Source organism: Leopardus geoffroyi, chromosome B1, assembly GCF_018350155.1.
Source record: "Leopardus geoffroyi isolate Oge1 chromosome B1, O.geoffroyi_Oge1_pat1.0, whole genome shotgun sequence".
Lineage (NCBI taxonomy): Eukaryota > Metazoa > Chordata > Mammalia > Carnivora > Felidae > Leopardus > Leopardus geoffroyi.
Genome location: NC_059327.1, coordinates 106,913,335 through 106,937,463, shown reverse-complemented (window position 1 = coordinate 106,937,463; position 24,129 = coordinate 106,913,335). Strand labels below are relative to the sequence as shown.

Genomic DNA, 24,129 nt, shown 5'->3' with positions numbered 1-24,129 from the left:
TACAACATCCATTCTTGATAAAAGCTCTCAACCCAATAGGGGCAAAAGAAACATACCTCACCATCATAAAGGCCATATAGGAAAAACCCACAGTTAATATTATCCTCAGTGAGGAAAAACTAAGAACTTTTCCTCTATGGTCAGGAACAAGACAGGGATGTCCACTCTCACCACTGTTCTTTGACATAGTATGTCCTTTAACATATAAGTCCTAGATTCAGCAATCAGACAAGAAAAAGATATACAAGGACATCCAAATCAGCAAGGAAGAAGTCAAACTTTCATTATTTGCAGAAAACATGATATTCTATGTAGAAAATGTGAAAGACTCCATCAAAAAATTGCTAGAACTAATGCACAAATTCAGGAAAGTCACAGGATATAAAATCAAGGTACATAAATCTGCTGCATTTCTATAAACCAAAATTGAAGCAGCAGTAAGAGAAGTCAAGAAATTTATCCCATTTACAATTGCACCAAAACCCATAAAATACCTAGGAATAAACCTACCCAAAGAAGTAAAAGATCTGTACTCTGAAAACTATAGAAAACCTATGAAAGAAATTGAAGAAGACACGAGGAAATGGAAAAATATTCCATGCTCATAGACTGGAAGAACAAATATTGTCAAAATATGTATACTACCCAAATCAATCTACACATTTAATGCAATCCCTATCAAAATAACACAGCATTTTTCACAGAGCTAGAGCAAGCAATCCTAAAATTTGTATGGAACAACAAAAGACTCCAAATTTTCGAAGTTATCTTGAAAAAGAAAAGTAAAATTGGAGGCATCATGATTCTGAACTTCAAGCTATATTACAAAGCTGTAGTCAACAAGACAGTATGGTACTGGCACAACAACAGACACAAAACCCAATGGAACAGAATATAAGATCCAGAAATGAACCCACAACTCTATGGTAAACCAATTTTGAACAAGTGAATAAAGAATATCCAATGGAAAAAAGATGGTCTCTTCGACAAATGATATTACAAAAACTGGACCACTTTTTATATCATATACAAAAATAAATTCAAAATGGATGAAAAGCCTAAATGTGAGACCTGAAGCCATCAAAATCATAGAGGAGAACACAGGCAGTTACCTCTTTGACATGAGCCATATCAACTTCTTACTAGACACATCTATGGAGGCAAGGGAAACACAAGTACAAGTGAACTATTGGGATTTCATCAAGATAAAAAGCTTCTGCACAGTGAATAAACAATGAACAAAAGTAAAAGGCAGCCTACATAATGGGAGAATACATTTGCAAATGATATCTATGACAAATAGCTAGTATCCAAAATCTATAAAACACTTACCAAACTCAACACTCAAAGAACAAATAATCCAGTGAAGAAATGGGCAGAAGAGATGAACAGACATTTTTTTCCAAAGAAGACATAGAGATGGCCAACAGACACATGAAAAGATGCTCAACATCACTAAATATCAGAAAAATATAATTCAAAACCTCAATGAGATACCACCTCACACCAGCCAGAGAGGCTAAACGTAACAACACAGGGAACAAAAGATGTTGTCAAGGATGCCAACAAAGGAGGGACTCTCTTGCACTGTTAGTGCATATGCAAACTGATGCAGCCACCCTGAAGAACAGTGTGGAGTTTCCTCAAAAAACTAAAGAATAGAACTAGCCTATGATCCAGCAATTGGACTACTAGGTATATACCCAAAGGATAAATAGATACTGATTTGAAGGGGCACATACACCCCAGGGTCTATAGCAGCATTATCAGCAGTAGCCAAATTGTGGCAAAAGCCCAAATGTCCATCAACTTATGAATGGATAAAGATGTGGTGTATACACACACACACACACACACACACACACACACACACACACACACAAGAGACTAATCCTCAGCTATGAAAAAGAATGGAATCTTCCCATTTGCGATTACATGACTGGATATAGAATGTATTATGCTAAGCGAAATAAGTCAGAGAAAGACAAAATTTCACTCATATGTAGAATTTAAGAAACAAAACATATAAACATAAAGAAAGGGGGAAAAAGGGAAGCAAACCATAATAGATTCTTAACTACAGTGACCAAACTAAGGGTTGTTTAAAGGTGGGTGGCAGATGGGCTAAATGGGTGATGGTTATTATAGAGAGTACTATGTGATGAGCACTGGGTGTTATATCTAAGTGATATATATATATATATATATATATATATATATATATATATTACTCATATTAGCATTATTGCTTCTATTATGAAATAGATTAACCCAGTACTAGGTTAGGAGTTGGTTGCATATTTTTGGTATTAAGATATTTTAATTGTTGAGCTTGAACACTTTCTTAATTGATGGCTGCTTTTAACGCAACTATGGTTGGTGTTTAGGCTTACTCTTTAAAAAAAGGCTGTATCCTAGTTCTAAAAACCTGTACCTTTTTAGATTATATTTTAAACTTGCATTAGAATTTTGAGGTTTCTGGGTAAGTTTAAAGTTGAACTAAAATTCTGTTCTGGGTAACCAGCTATCACCAGGCTCATTAGGCTTTTCACTTCTACCTACAAATCTTCTCACAATTTTGCAACATAGATGAGTTTATCCTGTAAATATTGTTCATAGATAGCTCATCTGGTTTCAGGGGGCCTATCTTAAGTTCTCTTTGTTAGGTTGTTCTAGCTAATTCATTATGCAAAAGGCACAAGGGGTAATCTTTGTTGTGTAGTGCTTCTAATTTTTCTTTCATCTTTCCCTTACGGTACTCTCTCTATAGTACCAAGTTAAATTTCTATCTCCTATACTTTTAAGAATTGACTAAATGTTTTGATTTATTGTCTTGTATTAGTTGAACGTACAGTCATTTGGGCTAGTTTTGGCTCAAGATGGTCAGTTTGATATGAAATCTTCTGGGTGTAAGCCAGATGTTTTGTTTAAGCTACATCTTATTTATCCAAGCACACTTTCCAGTATGCTTACCTTATTACAACTGGTCTCCTCTCAGGGTTTTTGTAGTTTGAATAGGTTGTCTTTGGGTTTTGTCACTTGAGGAGGGTGACTGGTGGTGTGTGTGTGCTTAATGGCCCAATTCAATTGAGGTCTCTGTTCTCAATTTACTACTAAATCCTCCTTAGTAGTTTCATAGGGACTTTAGTCCTTAGTTTCATAGGGACTTTGGTGGGGGAATGTTCTAATATAGAAAATGTAGCTCATTACTTCCCACCTCATGAGCTACACCTTAACCTAAGTTTTTGATGTTGAGATACTTGTGCTTGCTTTTCTTCCTTTTTAGGGTTTGCTGAAGATGGCGGTAAATAGACTGGATTTGCAAGAGGTGGTGAGGTGTATCGAGGTTGATAGATTATAGAACAGGCTCCACTAGAGGGATATAAAACACCACCAAGTCCTGTGAGTTTTAAGCTGTTGCTAGTAGTTCTCTGGCAGATAAATTTGTTTGGTTAATTATCTAAATTTAAGGCTAAACATAATGGGGTATCTAATCCTAGTTTGGGTCTTGGCTATCGTGTGGTCGGAGATATTAAAGTTACTTTCGTGTTGTATTTTTGCGTTAACTGTAGCTTTTTACAGCCTAAAGTTTAACTTTAGTGTGGGTTTTTCTGTAACACGTTTTACACTGTGAGTCTATTAGTTCGGGTTAATTGTATGACCGCGGTGACTGGCACCAAATTTGCCAACCCTTACTTAATATGGCTTAGTCGAACTTTCAGTCATAGCTTAATTTTTATCACTGCTGTATCCCGTGGGGGTGTGGCTAAGGCATCATGAGCTACAAGAGTTGTGTGCTTGACACCCACTCCTTTAGATCATTAATGACTTAGAGGGCATTTTCAATGGGGTGCAGAGGCTTGCATGTGTAATCCTATTAATAGCTAATGGAAAGGCTCGGACCAAACCTTTGTGTTTATGGAGTCGGGCAACTCATCTAGGCATTTTCAGTGCCTTGCTTTGTGTGTTTAAGCTACATTAACAAAGAGTGTTGGATTAGTTAGTTGGTTGTGGGAAAATACTGCTCAATCGGGATGAATTAGAACTCAAAGTTGCCTATCTACAGATAGCTGTGATGGAAGTGTAATACTGGTATTTGTAGCTAACGTTTAGTTGGGATTTTGGTGCGCTTATAAGTATTAATACTTAGGCCTTATGTTTGGCCTAGATATAACATTAGGAAAAAAAACCCTAATCTGTTATATATATAACATTATGTTTGTAATGTCATATAAATGTATGAAAAACATTATGTAAAAACATAATGTTTTTAATTCACATATATATGTGTGTATATATGTATACATGTATATGTATAAGTGTGTGTGTATGTGTGTATATACACACACACACACACATACATATATCGTTAGGTTTTAGTTTTGTAATGTTCATAAAAAACGTATGTATCTGTCAGAATGGCCAAAATCAAAAACACAAGAAAAAATATTGGCAAGGATGTGGAGGAAAAGGAACCCTCTTGCGTTGTTGATGGGAAGAGAATTGGTGCAGCATCTATGGCAAACAGTACGGAGGTCCCTCAAAAAAGTTAAAAATACAAGTGCCCTATGATCCAGCAATCACACAAGTGGATATTTACCCTCAAATTACAAAAACTCTGATTCGAATGGATTCATGCACCCCTATGTTTATTGAAGCATTGTTTACAATAGTCTAATTATAGAAGCAGCCCACGTGTCCTCCAGTAGATGAATGGATAAAAAGACGTGATATATATACATACATACATATATATATATATATATATATATATATATATGTATATGTATATGTATATGTATATATATATGTAAATTGGAACACGACTCAGCCACAAAAAGAATGCAATCTTGCCATTTGCAGGAACATGGAGCTAGAGTGTATAATGCCAAGTGAAATAGGTCAAAGACAAATGGTATGTGATTTCACTCATATGGGATTTAAGAAACAACAACAAAATAAGCAAAGGAAGAAAAGGAGATAGAGGCAAACTAATAAACAACTCTTAGCTATGGAGAAAAAAAACAGATGGTTACCAGAGGGGAGATAGGTAGAGGGATGAGTGAAATAGATGATTGGGAATAAGGAGTACATTTGCTGCACTGGGTGATGTAGGCAGTTGTTGAATCACTATATTGTACACCTGAAACTAATAATAACACTGTATGCTAACTATACTGGAATTTAAAACAAAACAAAAAACAGCCCACACTTCTCTTCAAAAAAGAATAATAAAAAGAAATGACTCTAGAAGCAAACTGCCCAGATTCACACAACTATTCTGTTAACTGCATGTTAGGCAAATTTCTTTTTTTTTTTTTACTTTTTTTTGCTTTATCATCATTTGTTTGTGTTCAATATTTCTTATTTATTTGATACGTAGAAGATGCTGGAGAGGATGACATTGCATAAGGATGAGTGGTTGTTATTACACATTTTCTTCATCTACCTCTGCATTTCATTTTGTTTTGTAGTGAGCATGTTACTTTTTAGAATTAAAAATTAAAGAATCACAATTCTAATTTTACATGATATAAGTAATTTATATTGCTAAATTCTATTTTTTATTTATAAAATACATATTTATTCAAATAATTTAAGAATCCAAAGTATTCCTAGATCATTCTACTGCTTTATTGAAGTACTCCATTGAAAATATTTATCTTGGGGCGCCTGGGTGGCGCGGTCGGTTAAGCGTCCGACTTCAGCCAGGTCACAATCTCGCGGTCCGTGAGTTCGAGCCCCGCGTCAGGCTATGGGCTGATGGCTCGGAGCCTGGAGCCTGTTTCCGATTCTGTGTCTCCCTCTCTCTCTGCCCCTCCCCCGTTCATGCTCTGTCTCTCTCTGTCCCAAAAATAAAAAAAAAATAAAAAAAGAAAATATTTATCTTTAGGGGCACCTGGGTGGCTCGGTCAGCTGAGCGTCTTTGGCTCAGGCCATGATCTTGCCATTTGTGAGTTCAAGCCCTGCTTCGGACTCTGTGCTGACAGCTCAGAGCTGGTGCTGCTTCAGATTCTGTGTCTCCCTCTCTCTCTCTGTCCCTCCCCTGCTCATGCTCTCTGTCTGTCTCAAAAATAAATAAAACATTTAAAAAATTTAAGAAAATATTTATCTTTATGACCTATTCAGTGTTAGATAAATCTTATGGATTATTCTTTCAACATTTCTTCTGAGAATGGTCGGTATAATCACTACCTTATGGTGTTGTCATAAGTAAACATCCAAGATTTGGATACCTAATTCCACCACCAAAATGGATATACTAGCTTAAAACATTAGTCAAATATAGATATGAGGATGCCAAAGTCTTTGTCTGCCAAAAATCTTTTACTAACCTGACCCCCACTCTCTTGCAGTGAGAACCATCATGGTGGGGTTTTAATGCCTGAATTGGATTTTTTTTCAAAAATAAATGCTTACTTTTTAGCTATAACTTTTTTTATATACCAAGATAAGCCTTTGTAGAACATCATTCAGGCTAGCCTATATGAGATTATATGTTTCCAGCAAATAATTCCATTACTTGTCGATACATATCTGCTTTAGTTTGACAATGTAGGCAACTTTGCCTAGAGTTAATTGAAAGTTTTTTTTTTCATGCATGATGACATAAATTTTAACATCTCATGTATAGCAACACATATTTTATATTACTAAAGCATTCTTTTAAATTTATCCTCTTGGAAAAATTCCTCAGCCTTTCATTATCTCATTAGATTTCCAGTCAAACCAATGAGATTTATTTCAAACAACATTTAAAAAGTACTACCGCCAAAAATATATTGTCAGCTTTTTGCAAAGGTGAACAAAATGAACCCTGTTATCCTAAGGTAACATAGTTCAAAAAGTAATGTGTTATTTCTTTACCTTCACAGAATACTCAATTTGAATTCATGTACCCACAGGCTAATAATTTCATGAAATTTTATAAAGATTCAAACCAATTGGCAAAATAAACCTAAGCTGTATAAATAAGAAAAAGAGTTGTTTTCAATGACTAGACAAGAAATCTTGTTTATGATTTTAAAAATAAGTTATAAGGAAGGCTCCATAACCATTAATTGTTTTTTTCCAATAATTTATTTCTATTAAATTGTAATATTCTAACTTAAAAGTATGTACAATAAGAATTTGGGCAAATGTTTGACAACTTATGAATTCTATATGTGTGAATTAAATACAGATCCAGAAATTATGGGGAAGTTTTTCACTGAGGACTACTTTTAACACTATACTTAGAAGTTAAGTTAATAAGCCCATCATTCTCATGAGTTGAAAAACAGGATTGTTTTATTCTGAGAGGCAGTGCCAAATGAATTATCTTTATAATCTTTTCTAACATGGAGCTTGCAATGTATTTTTCCATATCCATTAGAATATTTTGGAAATGTTTGTTAAAATAAACCCCAAACATCATCATTTTATATTCCTCATATATTAAATCCAATCATCAAGTACTGGGAGCCATATTTTGAAACCTCAGTATTAGAGATATTTACACAATTTTGCTTTAAGAAGTAATATTAGGAAGCCGTGGGAGGGAAGATGGCGGTGTAGGAGGATGCTGGGCTCACCGTGTCCTGCTGATCACTTAGATTCCACCTACACCTGCCTAAATAACCCAGAGAACTGCCAGAAGACTAGCAGAATGGAGTCTCCGGAGCCAAGTGCAGACAAAGAGGCCCACAGAAGAGGGTAGGAAGGGTGGAGAGGCATTGCGTGCTGCACAGACTGGCGGGAGGGAGCCGGGGCAGAGGGGCAGCCCACCAGCCAAGCAGAGGCTCCGAATCTGGCTTGCAAAAGCAGAGAGGCCAGACGGAGTATGTTCTGACAGCAAGCGGGAATTAACTTCTGGAAGGTTATAAGTTAACAGCTCTGCTCAGAAAGCAGGAAGACTGGAGGACAACGGGAGGGAGAGTTGTTGAGCCCTGGACGACAGAGGTCAGTCTGGCGGCGAACAAAGGCGCTAGCCAGCGCCATCTCCCTCACCCATCCCCCAGCCAAAATCCCAAAGGGAACCAGTTCCTGCCAGGGAATATGCTTGCACTGTGCAAACACCCAAAGCTGTGCTTCTGAGGATCCAACCCACCGGCGGCGGGTCTGATTCCCTCCCAGTGCGGCGGGGCCCCTCCCAAAGCAGATCACCTAAGGATAAGCAAGCTGAGCCTACCACTCCAGCCCCTCTGCACCTTGCCAATCCACCCCAGCTAATACGCCAGATCCTCAGCACCAAAACCTGGCAGTGTGCAAATAGCCCAGACGGGCCACGCCACCCCACAGTGAATCCCGCCCCTAAGAGAGGGGAAGAGAAGGCACACACCAGTCTGACTGTGATCCCAGCGGTGGGCTGGGGGCAGACATCAGGTCTGATTGCGGCCCCGCCCACTAACGCAAGTTATTCAAGACAGCACAATGGAAGTGCCCTGCAGTTGGCAACACTCTAGGGACTATCTGACGAAACGGAAGAATTCCCCTCAAAAGAATCTCCAGGAAATAACAACAGCTAACGAACTGATGAGAAAGGATTGAAACAATACAACAGAAAATGAATTTAGAATAATAGTCATAAAATTAATTGCTGGGCTTGAAAACAGTATAGAGGACAGCAGAGAATCTATTGTTACAGAGATCAAGGGATGAAGGAACAGTCAGGAGGAGCTAAAAAATGCTATAAATGAGCTGCAAAATAAAATGGAAACAACCACAGCTCGAACTGAAGAGGCAGAGGAAAGAATAGGTGAACTAGAAGATAAAATTATGGAAAAAGAGGAAGCTGAGAAAAAGAGAGATAAAAAATCCAGGAGTATGAGGGGAGAATTAGAGAACTAAGTGATGCACTAAAGAGAAATAATCTATGCATAATTGGTATTCCAGAGGAGGAAAAGAGAGGGAAAGGTGCTGAAGGTATATTTGAAAAATAATAGCTGAGAACTTCCCTGATCTGGGGAAGGAAAAAGGCATTGAAGTCCAAGAGGCACAGAGAACTCCCTTCAGACATAACTTGAATTGATCTTCTGCATGACATATCCTAGTGAAACTGGCAAAATACAAGGATAAAGAGAAAATTCTGAAAGCAGCTAGGGATAAACACGCTCTAACATATAAAGGAAGACCTATAAGACTTGTGATGGATCTCTCTACTGAAACTTGGCAGGCCAGAAAGGGATGGCAGGAAATCTTCAATGTGATGAACAGAAAAACTATGCAGCCAAGAATCCTTTATCCAGCAAGTCTGTTATTCAGAATAGAAGGAGAGATAAAGGTCTTCCCACACAAACAAAAACTGAAGGAATTCATCACCACTAAAGCAGCCCTACAAGAGATCCTAAGGGGGATCCTGTGAGACAAAGTACCAGAGACATTGCTACAAGCATGAAACCTACAAACATCACAATGACTCTAAACCCATATCTTTCTATAACAACACTGAACGTAAATGGACTAAATGTGCCAACCAAAAGACATAGGGTATCAGAATGGAAAAAAAACAAGACCCATCTATTTGCTGTCTACAACAGACTCATTTTAGACCTGAGGATACCTTCAGATTGAAAGTGAGGGGATGGAGAACTATATATCATGCTACTGGAAGTCAAAAGAAAGCTGGAGTAGCCATAGTTATATAAGACAAACTAGACTTTAAAATTTTTTTTTCAACGTTTATTTATTTTTGGGACAGAGAGAGACAGAGCATGAACGGGGGAGGGGCAGAGAGAGAGAGGGAGACACAGAATTGGAAACAGGCTCCAGGCTCTGAGCCATCAGCCCAGAGCCTGACGCGGGGCTTGAACCCACGGACCGCGAGATCGTGACCTGGCTGAAGTCGGACGCTTAACCGACTGTGCCACCCAGGCGCCCCAGACAAACTAGACTTTAAATTAAAGGCTGTAACATGAGATGAAGAAGGGCATTATATAATAATCACAGGGTCTATCCATCAGGAAGAGCTAACAATTATAAATTCCTATGCGCTGATATGGGAGCCCCCAAATATATAAAACAATCCCAAGCATAAGCAACTTTATTGATAAGAATGTGGTAATTGCAGGGGACTTTGACACTCCACTTACAGAAATGGATAGATCATCTAGACACACGATCAATAAAGAAACAAGGGCCCTGAATGATACATTGGATTAGACGGACTTGACAGATATGTTTCGAACTCTGCATCCCAAAGCAACAGAATATACTTTCTTCTCGAATGCACATGGAACATTCTCCAAGATAGATCACATACTGGGTCACAAACAGCCCTACCTAAGTATACAAGAATTGAAATCATACCATGCACACTTTCAGACCACAATGCTATGAAGCTTGAAATCAACCACAGGAAAAAGTCTGGAAAACCTCCAAAAGCATGGAGGTTAAAGAACACCCTACTAAAGAATGAATGGGTCAACCAGACATTAGAGAAGAAAGTAAGAAATATATGGAAACAAATGAAAATGAAAATACAACCATCCAAACGCTTTGGGATGCAGAGATGGCAGTCCTGAGAGGAAAATACATTGCAATCCAGGCCTATCTCAAGAAACAAGAAAAATCCCAAATACAAAATCTAACAGCACACCTAAAGGAAATAGAAGCAGAGCAGCAAAGACACCCCAAACCCAGCAGAAGAAGAGAAATAATAAAGATCAGAGCAGAAATAAATATAGAATCTAAAAAAACTTTAGAACAGATCAACGAAACCAAGACTTGGTTTTTTGAAAAAATAAACAAAATTGATAAACCTCTAGCCAGGCTTGAGGTTGAGCCAGAAAAGGGAGATGACCCAAATGGATAAAATCATGAATGAAAATGGAATTATTACAACCAATCCCTCAGAGATACAAGCAATTATCAGGGAATACTATGAAAAATTATATGCCAACAAACTGGACAACCTGGAAGAAATGGACAAATTCCTAAACACCCACACTCTTCCAAAACTCAATCAGGAGGAAATAGAAAGTTTGAACAGACCCATAACCAGCGAAGAAATTGAATCAGTCATCAACAATCTCCCAACAAATAAGAGTCCAGGACCAGATGGTTTCCCAGAGGAGTTCTACCAGACGTTTAAAGCAGAGATAATGCCTATCCTTATCAAGCTATTCCAAAAAATAGAAAGGGAAGGAAAACTTCCAGACTCATTCTATGAAGACTGTATTACTTTGATTCCTAAACCAGACAGAGACCCAGTAAAAAAAGAGAACTACAGGCCGATATCCCTGATGAATATGGATGCAAAAATTCTCAATAAGATACTAGCAAATCGAATTAAACAGCATATAAAAAGAATTATTCACCATGATCAAGTGGGATTCATTCCTGGGCTGCAGGGCTGGTTCAACATTTGCAAATCAATCAACGTGATACATCACATTAATAAAAGATAAGAACCATATGATCCTGTAAATCAATGCAGAAAAGGCCTTTGACAAAATTCAGCACCCTTTCTTAATAAAAACCCTCTAGAAACTCGGGATAGAAGGAACATACTTAAAGATCATAAAAGCCATTTATGAAAAGCCCACAACTAACATCATCCTCAATGGGGAAAAACTCAGAGCTTTTTCCCTGAGATCAGGAACACGACAGGGATGTCCACTCTCACCGCTGTTGTTTAACATAGTGTTGGAAGTACTAGCGTCAGCAATCAGACAATAAAAGGAAATCAAAGGCATCCAAATTGGCAAAGATGAAGTTAAGCTTTCACTTTTTGCAGATGACATGATATTATACATGGAAAATCTGATAGACTCCACCAAAAGTCTGCTAGAACTGATTCATGAATTTAGCAAAGTTGAAGGATACAAAATCAATGTACAGAAATCAGTTGCATTCTTATAGACTAATAATGAAGCAACAGAAAGACAAAGAAACTGATCCCATTCACAACTTCAACAAGAAGCATAAAATACCTAGGAATAAATCTAACCAAAGATGTAAAAGATCTGTACGCTGAAAACTTTAGAAGGCTTATGAAGGAAATTGAAGAAGATACAAAGAAACGGAAAAACATTACGTGCTCATGGATTGGAAGAATATTGTTAAAATATCAATACTACCCAAAGCCATCTACACATTCAATGCAATCCCAATCAAAATTGCACCAGCATCTTCTTGAAGCTAGAACAAGCAATCCTAAATTTCATATGGAAGCACTAAAGGCCCGAAGAGCCAAAGTAATTTTGAAGAAGAAGACCAAAGTAGGAAGCATTACAATCCCAGACTTTAGCCTTTACTACAAAGCTGTCATCATCAAGACAGCATGGTATTGACACAAAAACAGACACACAGACCAATGGAATTGAATAGAAACCCCAGAACTAGACCCACAAAAGTATGGCCAACTAATTTTTGACAAAGCAGGAAAGAACATCCAATGGAAAAAAGACAGTCTCTTTAATAAATGGTGCTGGGAGAACTGGACAGCAACATGCAGAAGATTGAAACTAGACCACTTTCTCACACCATTCACAAAAAATAAACTCAAAATGGATAAAGGACCTGAATGTGAGACAGGAAACCATCAAAACCCTAGAGGAAAAAGCAGGAAAAGACCTCTCTGACCTCAGTCATAGCAATTTCTTAATGGACACATCCCCAAAGGCAAGGGAATTAAAAGCAAAAATGAACTATTGGGACCTCATCAAGATAAAGAGCTTCTGCACAGCATGGAAACAACCAACAAAAGTAAAAGGCAACCTAGAGAATGGGAAAAGATATTTGCAAATAACATATCAGACAAAGGGCTAGTATCCAAAATCTATAAAGAGCTCACCAAATTCCACACCCAAAAACAAATAACCCAGTGAAGAAATGGGCAGAAAACATGAATAGACACTTCTCTAAAGAAGACATCTGGATGGCCAACAGGCACATGAAAAGATGCTCAATGTCGCTCCTTATCAGGGAAATACAAATCAAAACCACACTCAGATATCACCTCACGCCAGTCAGAGTGGCCAAAATGAACAAATCAGGAGACTATAGATGTTGGAGAGGATGTGGAGAAACAGGAACCCTCTTGCACTGTTGGTGGGAATGCAAAATGGTGCAGCCACTCTGGAAAACAGTGTGGAGGTTCCTCAGAAAATTAAAAATAGACCTACCCTATGACCCAGCAATAGCACTGCTAGGAATTTATCCAAGGGATACAGGAGTACTGATGCATAGGGGCACTTGTACCCCAATGTTCATAGCAGCACTCTCAACAATAGCCAATTATGGAAAGAGCCTAAATGTCCATCAACTGATGAATGGATAAAGAAATTGTGGTTTATGTACACAATGGAGTACTACGTGGCAATGAGAAAGAACGAAATATGGCCCTTTGTAGCAACAGGATGGAACTGGAGAGTGTGATGCTAAGTGAAATAAGCCATACAGAGAAAGACAGATACCATATGTTTTTACTTTTATGTGGATCCTGAGAAACTTAACAGAAACTCATGGGAGAGGGGAAGGGAAAAAAAAGAGGTTAGATTGGAAGAGAGCCAAAGCATAAGAGACTCTTAAAAACTGAGAACAAACTGAGGGTTGATGGGAGGAGGGAGGGTGGGGAGGGTGGGTGATGGATATTGAGGAGGGCACCTTTTGGGATGAGCACTGGGTGTTGTATGGAAACCAATTTGACAATGAATTTCATATATTGAAAAAAAGTAATATTATTCTCAAAGACAAAAATATTATATATTGACCCCAAAGTGATAGGTTCAATATACTCAAATACTAGCAATATTCCTGATATTTGAGCAGCCACACACAGTCACAGAAATATATCAGTTATCTTACTTTTGACATTTCTCATCTCTCATTTACAAAATTGGTGAATTATTTTGTGAACAAAATGGTATCAGCATCTTTAAATTCATCTTCACTTTTTATTTTTTTTAATGTTTATTTATTTTTGAGGGGCAGAGTGAAACAGTGTGCCAGTGGGGGAAGGGCAGAGCGAGAGAGGAAGAAACAAAATGCGAAAACAGGCTCCTGGCTCTGAGCTGTCAGCACAGAGCCTGATGCGGGGCTTGAACCCATGAACTGAGATCATGACCTGAGCCAAAGTCGGATGCTTAACTGACTGAGCCACTCAGGCGCCCCTCATTTTCACTTTTTAATTCAACTTGAATCAAGATCAAAATGCTAAATTTTGACTAACAGTTGTTCCCTAAATAAACTTCGATTTCATACATTTTGTTGCTGCATGCTTTGTTCAACACCGATAGTGTTCCCAATGTTCTGCTATCTAAAGAACAGCATTTAAAGAGTTATTAATAACACAAAATGAAATTTCAGTGGCATAAGATTTCAAAAATAATGACAAAAATAATGTAGCCTTCACACACACACACACACACACACACACACACACACACACACAGAAAAGCAGGGACACCTTGCTGTAGGTTGAGGTGGCTGTGGTGCCACAAATAAAGGCTGATGGATTTTCACATGAACAGGAGAAGGCATTCAACTCTTGGCTTCAACATCAGAAGGGAAAGAGAAGAGTGAAGTGAGCATCTTGTATTTCAGTTTTTCAGAAAGCTTCCCAAAGAATGGTATTTGTCTCACTTATGTTGATGGGGAGCTAGCCTACTTTGGATATTTGGGGGCTGGTGCGAAGAAAAGCATGGCAACTTGCAGCATCAGAAAATCAGCAATACCACAGACAGGTATCAGACATAGCAACAGGTTGTAAGCTCCTGAAAAAGTAACTGGCAGAACTCTCTATTTGGGAAATTATATGCATGAGCCCAGAGAACTCTCATCTCTCCCCTAAAAAAAGGTTTCAAAGGCCACCATAATTTCTAGTCAAGATATTAGTAAAGTTCTTACCCTTCATTAAGTCAGTCCATAAAGGGTGCCTGGGTGGCTCAGTTGGCTGAGTGCCTGACTTCGGCTCAGGTCATGATCTCACAGTTCGTGAGTTTAAGCCCCACATCGGGCTCTGGGCTGTCAGCCCAGAGCCTGAAGCCTGCTTTGGATTCTGTGTCTCCCTCTGTCTCTGCCCCTCCCCCACTCATGATCTATCTCTGTCTCAGAAATAAACATTAAAAAATTTTTTTTAAAAGTCAGTCCATAAAAACTGGAAACGGTGATTATTTTTGCAAATGCATAAAACTAAACACAATACACACACACACACACACACACACACACACCACAAATGAAAAAACAGGTAAACATGGCCAAACAAAGGGGAAAAATAATCCAGTAATTAACTCTAAAGAAATGGAGATCTATGATTCCATGAAAAATTTAATATTTAAGAAGATTTTTTTAAATGTTTATTTTTGAGACAGAGAGACAGGGCATGAGCAGGGGAAGAGCAGAGAAAAAGGGAGACACAGAATCCAAAGCAGGCTCCAGGCTCTGAGCTGTCAGCACAGAGCCCGACATGGGGCTCGAACTCATGGACCACAAGATTATGATCTGAGCCAAAGTCAGATGCTTAACCAACTGAGCCACCCAGGAACCCTTTTCAAAAAAATATTTTTAAATGTTTATTTTGAGAGAGACATACAGAGCACAAGTAGAGGAGGGGAGAGAGAGAGAGAGAGAGAGAGAGAGACAGATACACAGAATCCGAAGCAAAAAATTCAATATTTTTAAAGGAGCTCAATGATCTATAGAGAAATCAACTCATCAATTTTAAGGAAAGAAAGCAAGAGAGAACTAAAGGAACAGTGAGGAACTACAAAAACAACCAATAAACATGTAATAAAATATCAATAAGCACATACCTGTCAATAATTAAACGTCAATGGTCTAAATGCTCCAATCAAAAGACACAGAGTGAAAGAATGAATAAAAAATAGACCTGGGCTGCCTGGGTGGCTCAGTCGGTTAAGTCTCTGACTTCAACTCAGGTCATGATCTCATGGTTCATGAGTTGGAGTCTTGCGTCAGGCTCTGTGCTGACAGCCTGCATCAGATTCTGTGTCTCCCTCTCTCTCTCTGCCCCTCCCATGCTATCTGTCACTCTCTCTCAAAAATAAATAAGCATTAAAAAAATAAAAAATAAAGAAAAAAACCCAAGACCCATTTATAGGCTACCTGCAAGAGACTTATCTGAGACCTAAAGAAATTACAGAATGAGAGATTTTCGGAGGAAGATGGTGGTGTAGGAGGACTCTGGGCTCACCACTCCTGCTGACCACTCAGATTCCATCCACATCTGCGAAAATAATCCAGAAAACTGCCCGAAGACTAGCAGAATGGACTGTCCGGAGCCAAGCGTAGATGAGAGGGCCACGGAAGAGGGTAGGAAGGGCGGAGAGGTGGTGCATGTTACACAGACAGGCGGGATGGAGCCAGGGTGGTGGAGGGGCAGCCAGCCCACCTGGCAAGGCAGAGCCCCCCGAGTCTGGCTTGCAAAAGTGGAGGGGCCGGACAGGGTGTGTTCTGACAGCCAGCAGGACTTAACATCTGGAATGTTATAAGTCACCAACTCTGCTCCTAGAGCGGGAGGGCGAGAGGACAACGGGAGGGAGAGTTGTTGAGCCCCGGAGGACAGAGCTCAGCTCAGCTGGGAACAAAGGTGCTGGGAAGCGCCATCTCCCTCACCTATCCCCCCACCAAAATCCCAAAGCAAACTAGTTCCCTTCACCCAACTCGCTTGCACTGCTCAAACACCCAAAGCTGTGCTTCTGCGGATCCATCCCTCCGAGGGTCTGCCTCCCTCCTGGTGCTGCAGGGCCCCCCCCTGCAGGGGACTACTGAAGGCAAAGCAAGCTGAGTCTGCCCCTCCCGCCCTGTGCACCTAGCAGATCCACCCTGGCTAATACGCCAGATACCATGGAAGTATCACCACAAGACTGACAGTGTGCAAATAGCCCAGCCAGGGGCCACACCACTCCACAGTGAGTCCTGCCCCTGGGAGAGGGGAAGATAAGGTATACTCCAGTCTGACTGTGGCCCCAGTGGTGGGCTGGGGGCAGACATCAGGTCTGACTGCATCCCCGCCCACCAACGCAAGTTACTTCTGACAGCACAGAGGAAGAGCCCTGCAGTTCTGTGCCACTCCAGGGACTATCCAAAATGACAAAACGGAAGAATTCTCCTCAAAAGAAACTCCAGGAAGTAGTGACAGCTAACGAAGTGATCAAAAACGATTTAAGCAATGTAACAAAATAAATTTAAAATAATAGTCATAAAATTAATTGCTGGGCTTGAAAAAAGTATAGAGGACAGCAGAGAATCTATTCCTACAGGGATCAAGGGACTAAGAAACAGTCAGGAGGAGCTAAAAAATGCTATAAATGAGGTGCAAAATAAAATGGAGGTGACCACAGCTCGGATTGAAGAGGCAGAGGAGAGAATAGGTGAATTAGAAGATAAAATTATGGAAAAAGAAGAAGCTGAGAAAAAGAGAGATAAAAAAATCCAGGAGTATGAGGGGAAAATTAGAGAATGAAGTGATGCAATGAAAGGCAACAATATCCGTAAAATAGGAATTCCAGAGGAGGAAGAGAGAGAGAAAGGGGCTGAAGGTGTACTTGAACAAATCATAGCAGAGAAATTCCCGGATCTGGGGAAGGAAAAAGGCATTGAAATCCAAGAGGCACAGAGAACTCCCTTCAGACATAACTTGAATCAATCTTCTGCACGACATATCATAGTCAAACTGGCAAAATACAAGGATAAAGAGAAAATTCTGAAAGCAGCTAGGGATAAACACGCTCTAACATATAAAGGGAGACTGATAAGACTAGTGACAGATCTATCTACTGAAACTTGGCAGGCCAGAAAGGAATGGCAGGAAATCTTCAATGTGATGAACAGAAAAAATACACAGCCAAGAATCCTTTATCCAGCAAATCTGCCATTTAGAATAGGAGAGATAAAGGTCTTCCCAAACAAACAAAAACTGAAGGAATTCGTCACCACTAATCCAGCCCTACAAGAGATCCTAAGGGGGATTCTGTGAGTGAAATGTTGCAAAGACCACAAAGTGCCAGAGACATCACTACAAGCATGAAACCTACAGACATCACAATGATTCTAAACACATATTTTTCTTTTTTTTTTCTTTTTTTTTTTTTAATTTTTTTTTCAACGTTTATTTATTTTGGGACAGAGAGAGACAGAGTATGAACGGGGGAGGGGCAGAGAGAGAGGGAGACACAGAATCGGAAACAGGCTCCAGGCTCTGAGCCATCAGCCCAGAGCCTGACGCGGGGCTCGAACTCACGGACCGCGACATCGTGACCTGGCTGAAGTCGGACGCTTAACCGACTGCGCCACCCAGGCGCCCCTAAACACATATTTTTCTATAATAACACTGAATGTAAGTGGACTAAATGCTCCAACCAAAAGACATAGGGTATCAGAATGGAAAAAAAAAAAACAAGACCCATCTATTTGCTGTCTACAAGAGACTCATTTTAGACTGAGGACACCTTCATGTTGAAAGTGAGGGGATGGAGAACTATCCATCATGCTACTGTAGGTCAGAAGAAAGCTGGAGTAGCCATACTTATATCAGACAAACTAGACTTTAAATTAAAGGCTGTAACAAGATGAAGAAAGGCATTATATGATAATTACAGGGTCTATCCATCAGGAAGAGCTAACAATTATAAATGTCTATATGCCGAATACGGGAGCCCCCAAATATATAAAACAATTAATCACAAGCATAAGCAACCTTATTGATAAGAATGTGGTAACTGCAGGGGACTTTGACACTCCACTTACAGAAATGGATAGATCATCTAGACACACGATCAGTGAAGAAACAAGGGATGATACATTGGATTAGATGGACTTGACAGATATGTTTCGAACTCTGCATCCCAAAGCAACAGAATATACTTTCTTCTCGAATGCACATGGAACATTCTCCAAGATAGATCACATACTGGGTCACAAACAGCCCTACCTAAGTATACAAGAATTGAAATCATACCATGCACACTTTCAGACCACAATGCTATGAAGCTTGAAATCAACCACAGGAAAAAGTCTGGAAAACCTCCAAAAGCATGGAGGTTAAAGAACACCCTACTAAAGAATGAATGGGTCAACCAGACATTAGAGAAGAAAGTAAGAAATATATGGAAACAAATGAAAATGAAAATACAACCATCCAAACGCTTTGGGATGCAGAGATGGCAGTCCTGAGAGGAAAATACATTGCAATCCAGGCCTATCTCAAGAAACAAGAAAAATCCCAAATACAAAATCTAACAGCACACCTAAAGGAAACAGAAGCAGAGCAGCAAAGACACCCCAAACCCAGCAGAAGAAGAGAAATAATAAAGATCAGAGCAGAAATAAACAATATAGAATCTAAAAAAACTGTAGAGCAGATCAATGAAACCAAGAGTTGCTTTTTTGAAAAAGTAAACAAAATTGATAAACCTCTAGCCAGGCTTGTCTAAAAGAAAAGGGAGATGATCCCAATAGATAAAATCATGAATGAAAATGGAATTATGACAACCAATCTCTCAGACACAGAAGCAATTATCAGGGAATACTATGAAAAATTATATGCCAACATATTGGACAACTTGGAAGAAATGGACAAATTCCTAAGCACCCACACACTCCCAAAACTCAAACAGGAAGAAATAGAAAGCTTGAATAGACCCATAACCAGCGAAGAAATTGAATCAGTCATCAACAATCTCCCAACAAATAAGAGTCCAGGACCAGTTGGCTTCCCAGGGGAATTCTACCAGACATTAAAAGCAGAGTTAATACCTATCCTTCTCAAGCTATTCCAAAAAATAGAAAGGGAAGGAAAACTTCCAGACTCATTCTATGAAGCCAGCATTACTTTGATTCCTAAACCAGACAGAGACCCAGCAAAAAAAAGAGAACTACAAACCAATATCCCTGATGAATATGGATACAGAAATTCTCAATAAGATACTAGCAAATCGAATTCTACAGCATAAAAAGAGAATTATTCACCATGATCAAGTGGGATTCATTCCTGGGCTGCAGGGCTGCTCCTAGCAGAACAAAGCTCAAGGTTAGTAGAAGGAAAGAAATAATAAAGACCAGAAATAAATGAAATTAAGAATAAAAAATAGTAAAGGTAAATGAAACCAAGATCTGTTTTTTTAAGATAAACAAAATTAATAAATCTTTAGCCAGACTTGTCAAGTAAAAGAGAAGATACAAATAAAATCAGAAATAAAAAAGAAGTAACAAATGACACCACAGAATACAAAGGATTATTAAAGACTACCATAAAAATTTATTTGCCAGTGGGACACCTGGGTGGCTCAGTTGGTTAAGGGTCCTATTCTTGACTTCAGCTCACGTCATGATATCTTGGTTTGAGAGTTCAAGCTCCATGTCAGGCTCCATGCTGACATTGTGGAGCCTGCTTGGGATATTGAACCATATTTGCAAATTAATCAATATGATATGCCACACTAACACAACATTGATAAAAATCATGTCTATCTCAATAGATCCAGGAAGAGTAGCTGAAAAAAGTCAACATCTTCTCATGATTAAAAAAACTCTTCAACAAAATAGATTTAGAGGGAACATATCTCATTATAATACAAATCATATATGAAAAACCCACAGCTAACATGAATCATACTTAATGATGAAAAACTGAAAATTTTTCCTCTAAGATCAGGAATAAGACAAGGATTTCCACTCTCAGCAGTTTTATTCAATATAGTACTGGAAGTCCTAGCCACAGCAATGAGACTAGAAATAAAAAGCATCCAAATTGGTAAGAAAAAATTTAAACTGACACTACTGGCAGAAGGAATGATACTATACACAGAAAATACTAAAGACTGAACCAAATAACTATTAGCAGTAATGAATAAATTCAGTAAAATTAATGCAAAATATTCAGATTGGTTGTATTTTAATTCAATACAGGGGTACCTGGGTGGCTCAGTTGGTCAAGCATCTGACTTCAGCTCAGGTCATGATCTCACAGTTCGTGGGTTCATGTCCTACTTCGGGCTCTGTGCTGACAGCTCAGTCTGGAGCCTGCTTTGAATTCTGTGTCTCCCTCTCTCTCTCTCTGCCCCTCTCCTGTTCACGCTCTGTCTCTCTGTCTCGAAAATGAATAAACTTAAAAAAAAATACTCAAGTAGCAGAGAAATTAAGAAAAAAATTCATTTATAATTGCACCAAAAAGAATATAATACCTAAACATAAACTTATCCAAAAAGGTGAAAAACCTGTACTCTCAAAACCATAAACACTGATGAATGAAATTGAAGACAACACAAATATAACAACAGTCCTCACTCATGGATTGGAAATATATTATTAAAATGACCATTCCACCCAAAGCAATCTACAGATTAAGTTCAATCCCTGTCAAAATACCACAAGAATATTTCACAGAACTAAAATAATCTTAAAAGATGTATGGAATCACAAAAGACCTCATAAAGCCAAAACAAACTTGAAACAAACAAAAAAGAACAAAGCTGGAGGTATCAGAATCCCAATTTTGAGACACACTACAAAGGTGTAGTCATAAAAGCACTATGGTAGTGGGGCGCCTGGGTGGCTCAGTTGGTTTAGTGTCCAACTTCAGCTCAGGTCATGATCTCGCACAGTTAGTGAGTTTGGGCCCCACATTGGGCTCTGGACCAACCGCTCAGAGCCTGGAGCCTGCTTCGGATTCTGTGTCTCCCTCTCTCTCTGCCCCTCCCCCACTTACACTCTGTCTCTCTCAAAAACAAACATTAAAAAAATTATAAAAACAAAACAGAAAAACACTATGGTAGTGGCAAAAAAAAAACTTATGGACACATAAGTCACTGGAACAGAATAGAGAGCCCAGAAATAACTCATGCCTATGTAATCAATTAATCTATGACAAAAGAGGCAAAAATACAATGCAGAAAAGATTTTCTCTTCAATAAATGGTGCTAAGAGAACTAGAAAGCTACATTTAGAAACATTAAACTGGAGCACTTTGTTACACCGCACACAAAAATAAACTTGAAATGGATCAATGTGAGATCTGAAACCATAAAATGCATAGAAGGAAACATAGGCAGTAATCTCTTGGACATAGGCTTTAACAACACCTCTCTAAGATAAGTCTCCTCAAGCAAGGGAAACAAAAGCAAAAATATACTATGGGGGGATAAAACCAAAAAAGCTGTGCCACAGAAAGGAAACAATCAATAAAACAAAAAGGCAACCTACAGAATGGGAGAAGATATTTGTAAATGATATATCCCATAAGGGGTTAATATCCAAAATACATGAAGAACTTATATAACTCAACACACACACACACACACACACACACACACACACACACACACACACCGCCTTACTAAACATGAGCAGGGGCTCCTGGATGGTTCAGTTGGTTAAGCTTCCAATTTCAGCTCAGGTCATGGTCTCGTGGTTTATGAGTTTGAGTCCCAAACAAGATAAACCCAAGGAGCTCCACACTGACCTACATGATGATGATTATTTTTCAGCAGAAACCTTGCAAGCCCAGAAGGGAATGGCAGGACATATTCTAAATGCTGAAAGAGAAAAATTGTACAACCAAAAATATTCTACCTAGAAAAGTCATCATTGTGAATTAAAGAAGAGATAAAAAATTTCCCCAAGTTAAAGGAGTTCATTATCACCAAGCCAGCATTACAAGAAATGTTATAAAGAATTCGTTAAGTGTAAAGAATAAGCCAAACCTAGAAAAAATTATGACAGGAAAACATTTCACTGGTGAAAGCAAATATATAATAAAGGTAGGTTAATCACTTGAAAAGCCAGTATTGATGTTAAAACCCAACAAGTAATAAAATGAATACAAAAACTAATCAAGGGATACATAAAATAAAGCATGTAATTACAATATGACATCATATATATAATACACAGAGGAATAAAAATGTACTGTTTTAGAATGTGTTCAAATCTAAGTGACCATCCACTTAACATAGACTGCTATACACATAGATGTATTAACCCCAAAATAACTGCAAATCAAAAAACTTCATGTAATATAGACACAGAAATCCAAGCATTATACTAAAAGCAGCCATCAAACCACAGAGGAAAAAAGCAAGAGAAGAAGAAAAGAACAGAGAAGAACTACAAACAAATAAACAAACCTAGAAATGAAAAAAAAAAATGGCAGTAAGTACATACCTGTTGTGTAAGACTCAAAGCCAAGAGTGGGCAATAACTTAGCAGGGCCAAAAGAAATGACTTGGGACAGCAATTGAGACATAGATTTATTAGGAGAAGTTATATACAGGGAGCCGAGGAGCGGCAGTCTGGACAAAGCATCCACTGCTGTAACCTACACAGCAGGCATTTATTGTGTAGTAACTGGCCTAGTAACTATCTGTAGCCTTTTACCTCCTTTTTGGCCAGAGTTCCAAGATCAAGTCCCCTCATCCAGACATTCTTCATTACAAAGGAGATATTGCAGTTGGCCACCGCTGGAGCCCCTGACCTTGAATGCTGAACCATAGGTTTCTCTACATACCCTGCTTGATGGGAACACAGAGAGAAGACAGATCCGTACATTTTCAAGATAATGATTGACAAGGGCATTCAGGGTGGACATGTACAAACCAGCCATCCAGGATGAACCATTAATCTACTGATAATTATTGTAAATATAAATGGAGTAAGTGCCCTAATCTAAAGAAATTAGGACTAAACAGATACTAAAACCAGGGCCATCGATATGCTGCCTGCAAGAGACTCACTTAAGACCTTAAGGCACATATAGCCTGAAAGTGAAGGGATGGAAAAATAGATACCATGCAAATGGAAATTAAAAAAAAAAAGCTAGGATAACAATGCTTATATCATACAAAATATGCTTTAAAATAATGACAATAGCAAGAGTCAAAGAAGGGCACTACATAATAATAAAGCCACCAATCAATCCATGACAATGGTAAAATCTAGGAATCCAACATAGGAACACATACATACATAAAGCAAATATTAACAGACATAAAGAGAGAAACAGACAGTAATACAATAATAGTAAAGGACTTTATTACCCCACTTATATCAATGGATTGACCATCAAGATAGCAAATCAACAAGGAAAGAGTAGCTTTGAATAACATCTTAGACAACATGGACATTACAAATATACACAGAACATTCCAAACAAAAACAATGGAATGCACATTTTTTTCAAGTGTATGT

The 24,129-nt window shown here is 38.6% G+C and overlaps 2 long non-coding RNA genes across 2 annotated transcripts; one reads left to right on the top strand and one right to left on the bottom strand.

Annotated features, from left to right (window-relative positions):
- Positions 1–2,227: 2,227 nt before the first annotated feature.
- Positions 2,228–15,529, bottom strand: LOC123593410. The gene is made up of 3 exons (XR_006710306.1): positions 15,518–15,529; positions 14,934–14,939; positions 2,228–2,331 (listed from the first exon to the last, which is right to left on the bottom strand). It is a non-coding gene; the product is annotated as an uncharacterized LOC123593410 (long non-coding RNA).
- LOC123593415 lies at positions 3,773–23,533 on the top strand. The gene is made up of 3 exons (XR_006710307.1): positions 3,773–3,988; positions 13,355–13,365; positions 23,522–23,533. It is a non-coding gene; the product is annotated as an uncharacterized LOC123593415 (long non-coding RNA).
- The last annotated feature ends 596 nt before the right edge of the window (positions 23,534–24,129 follow it).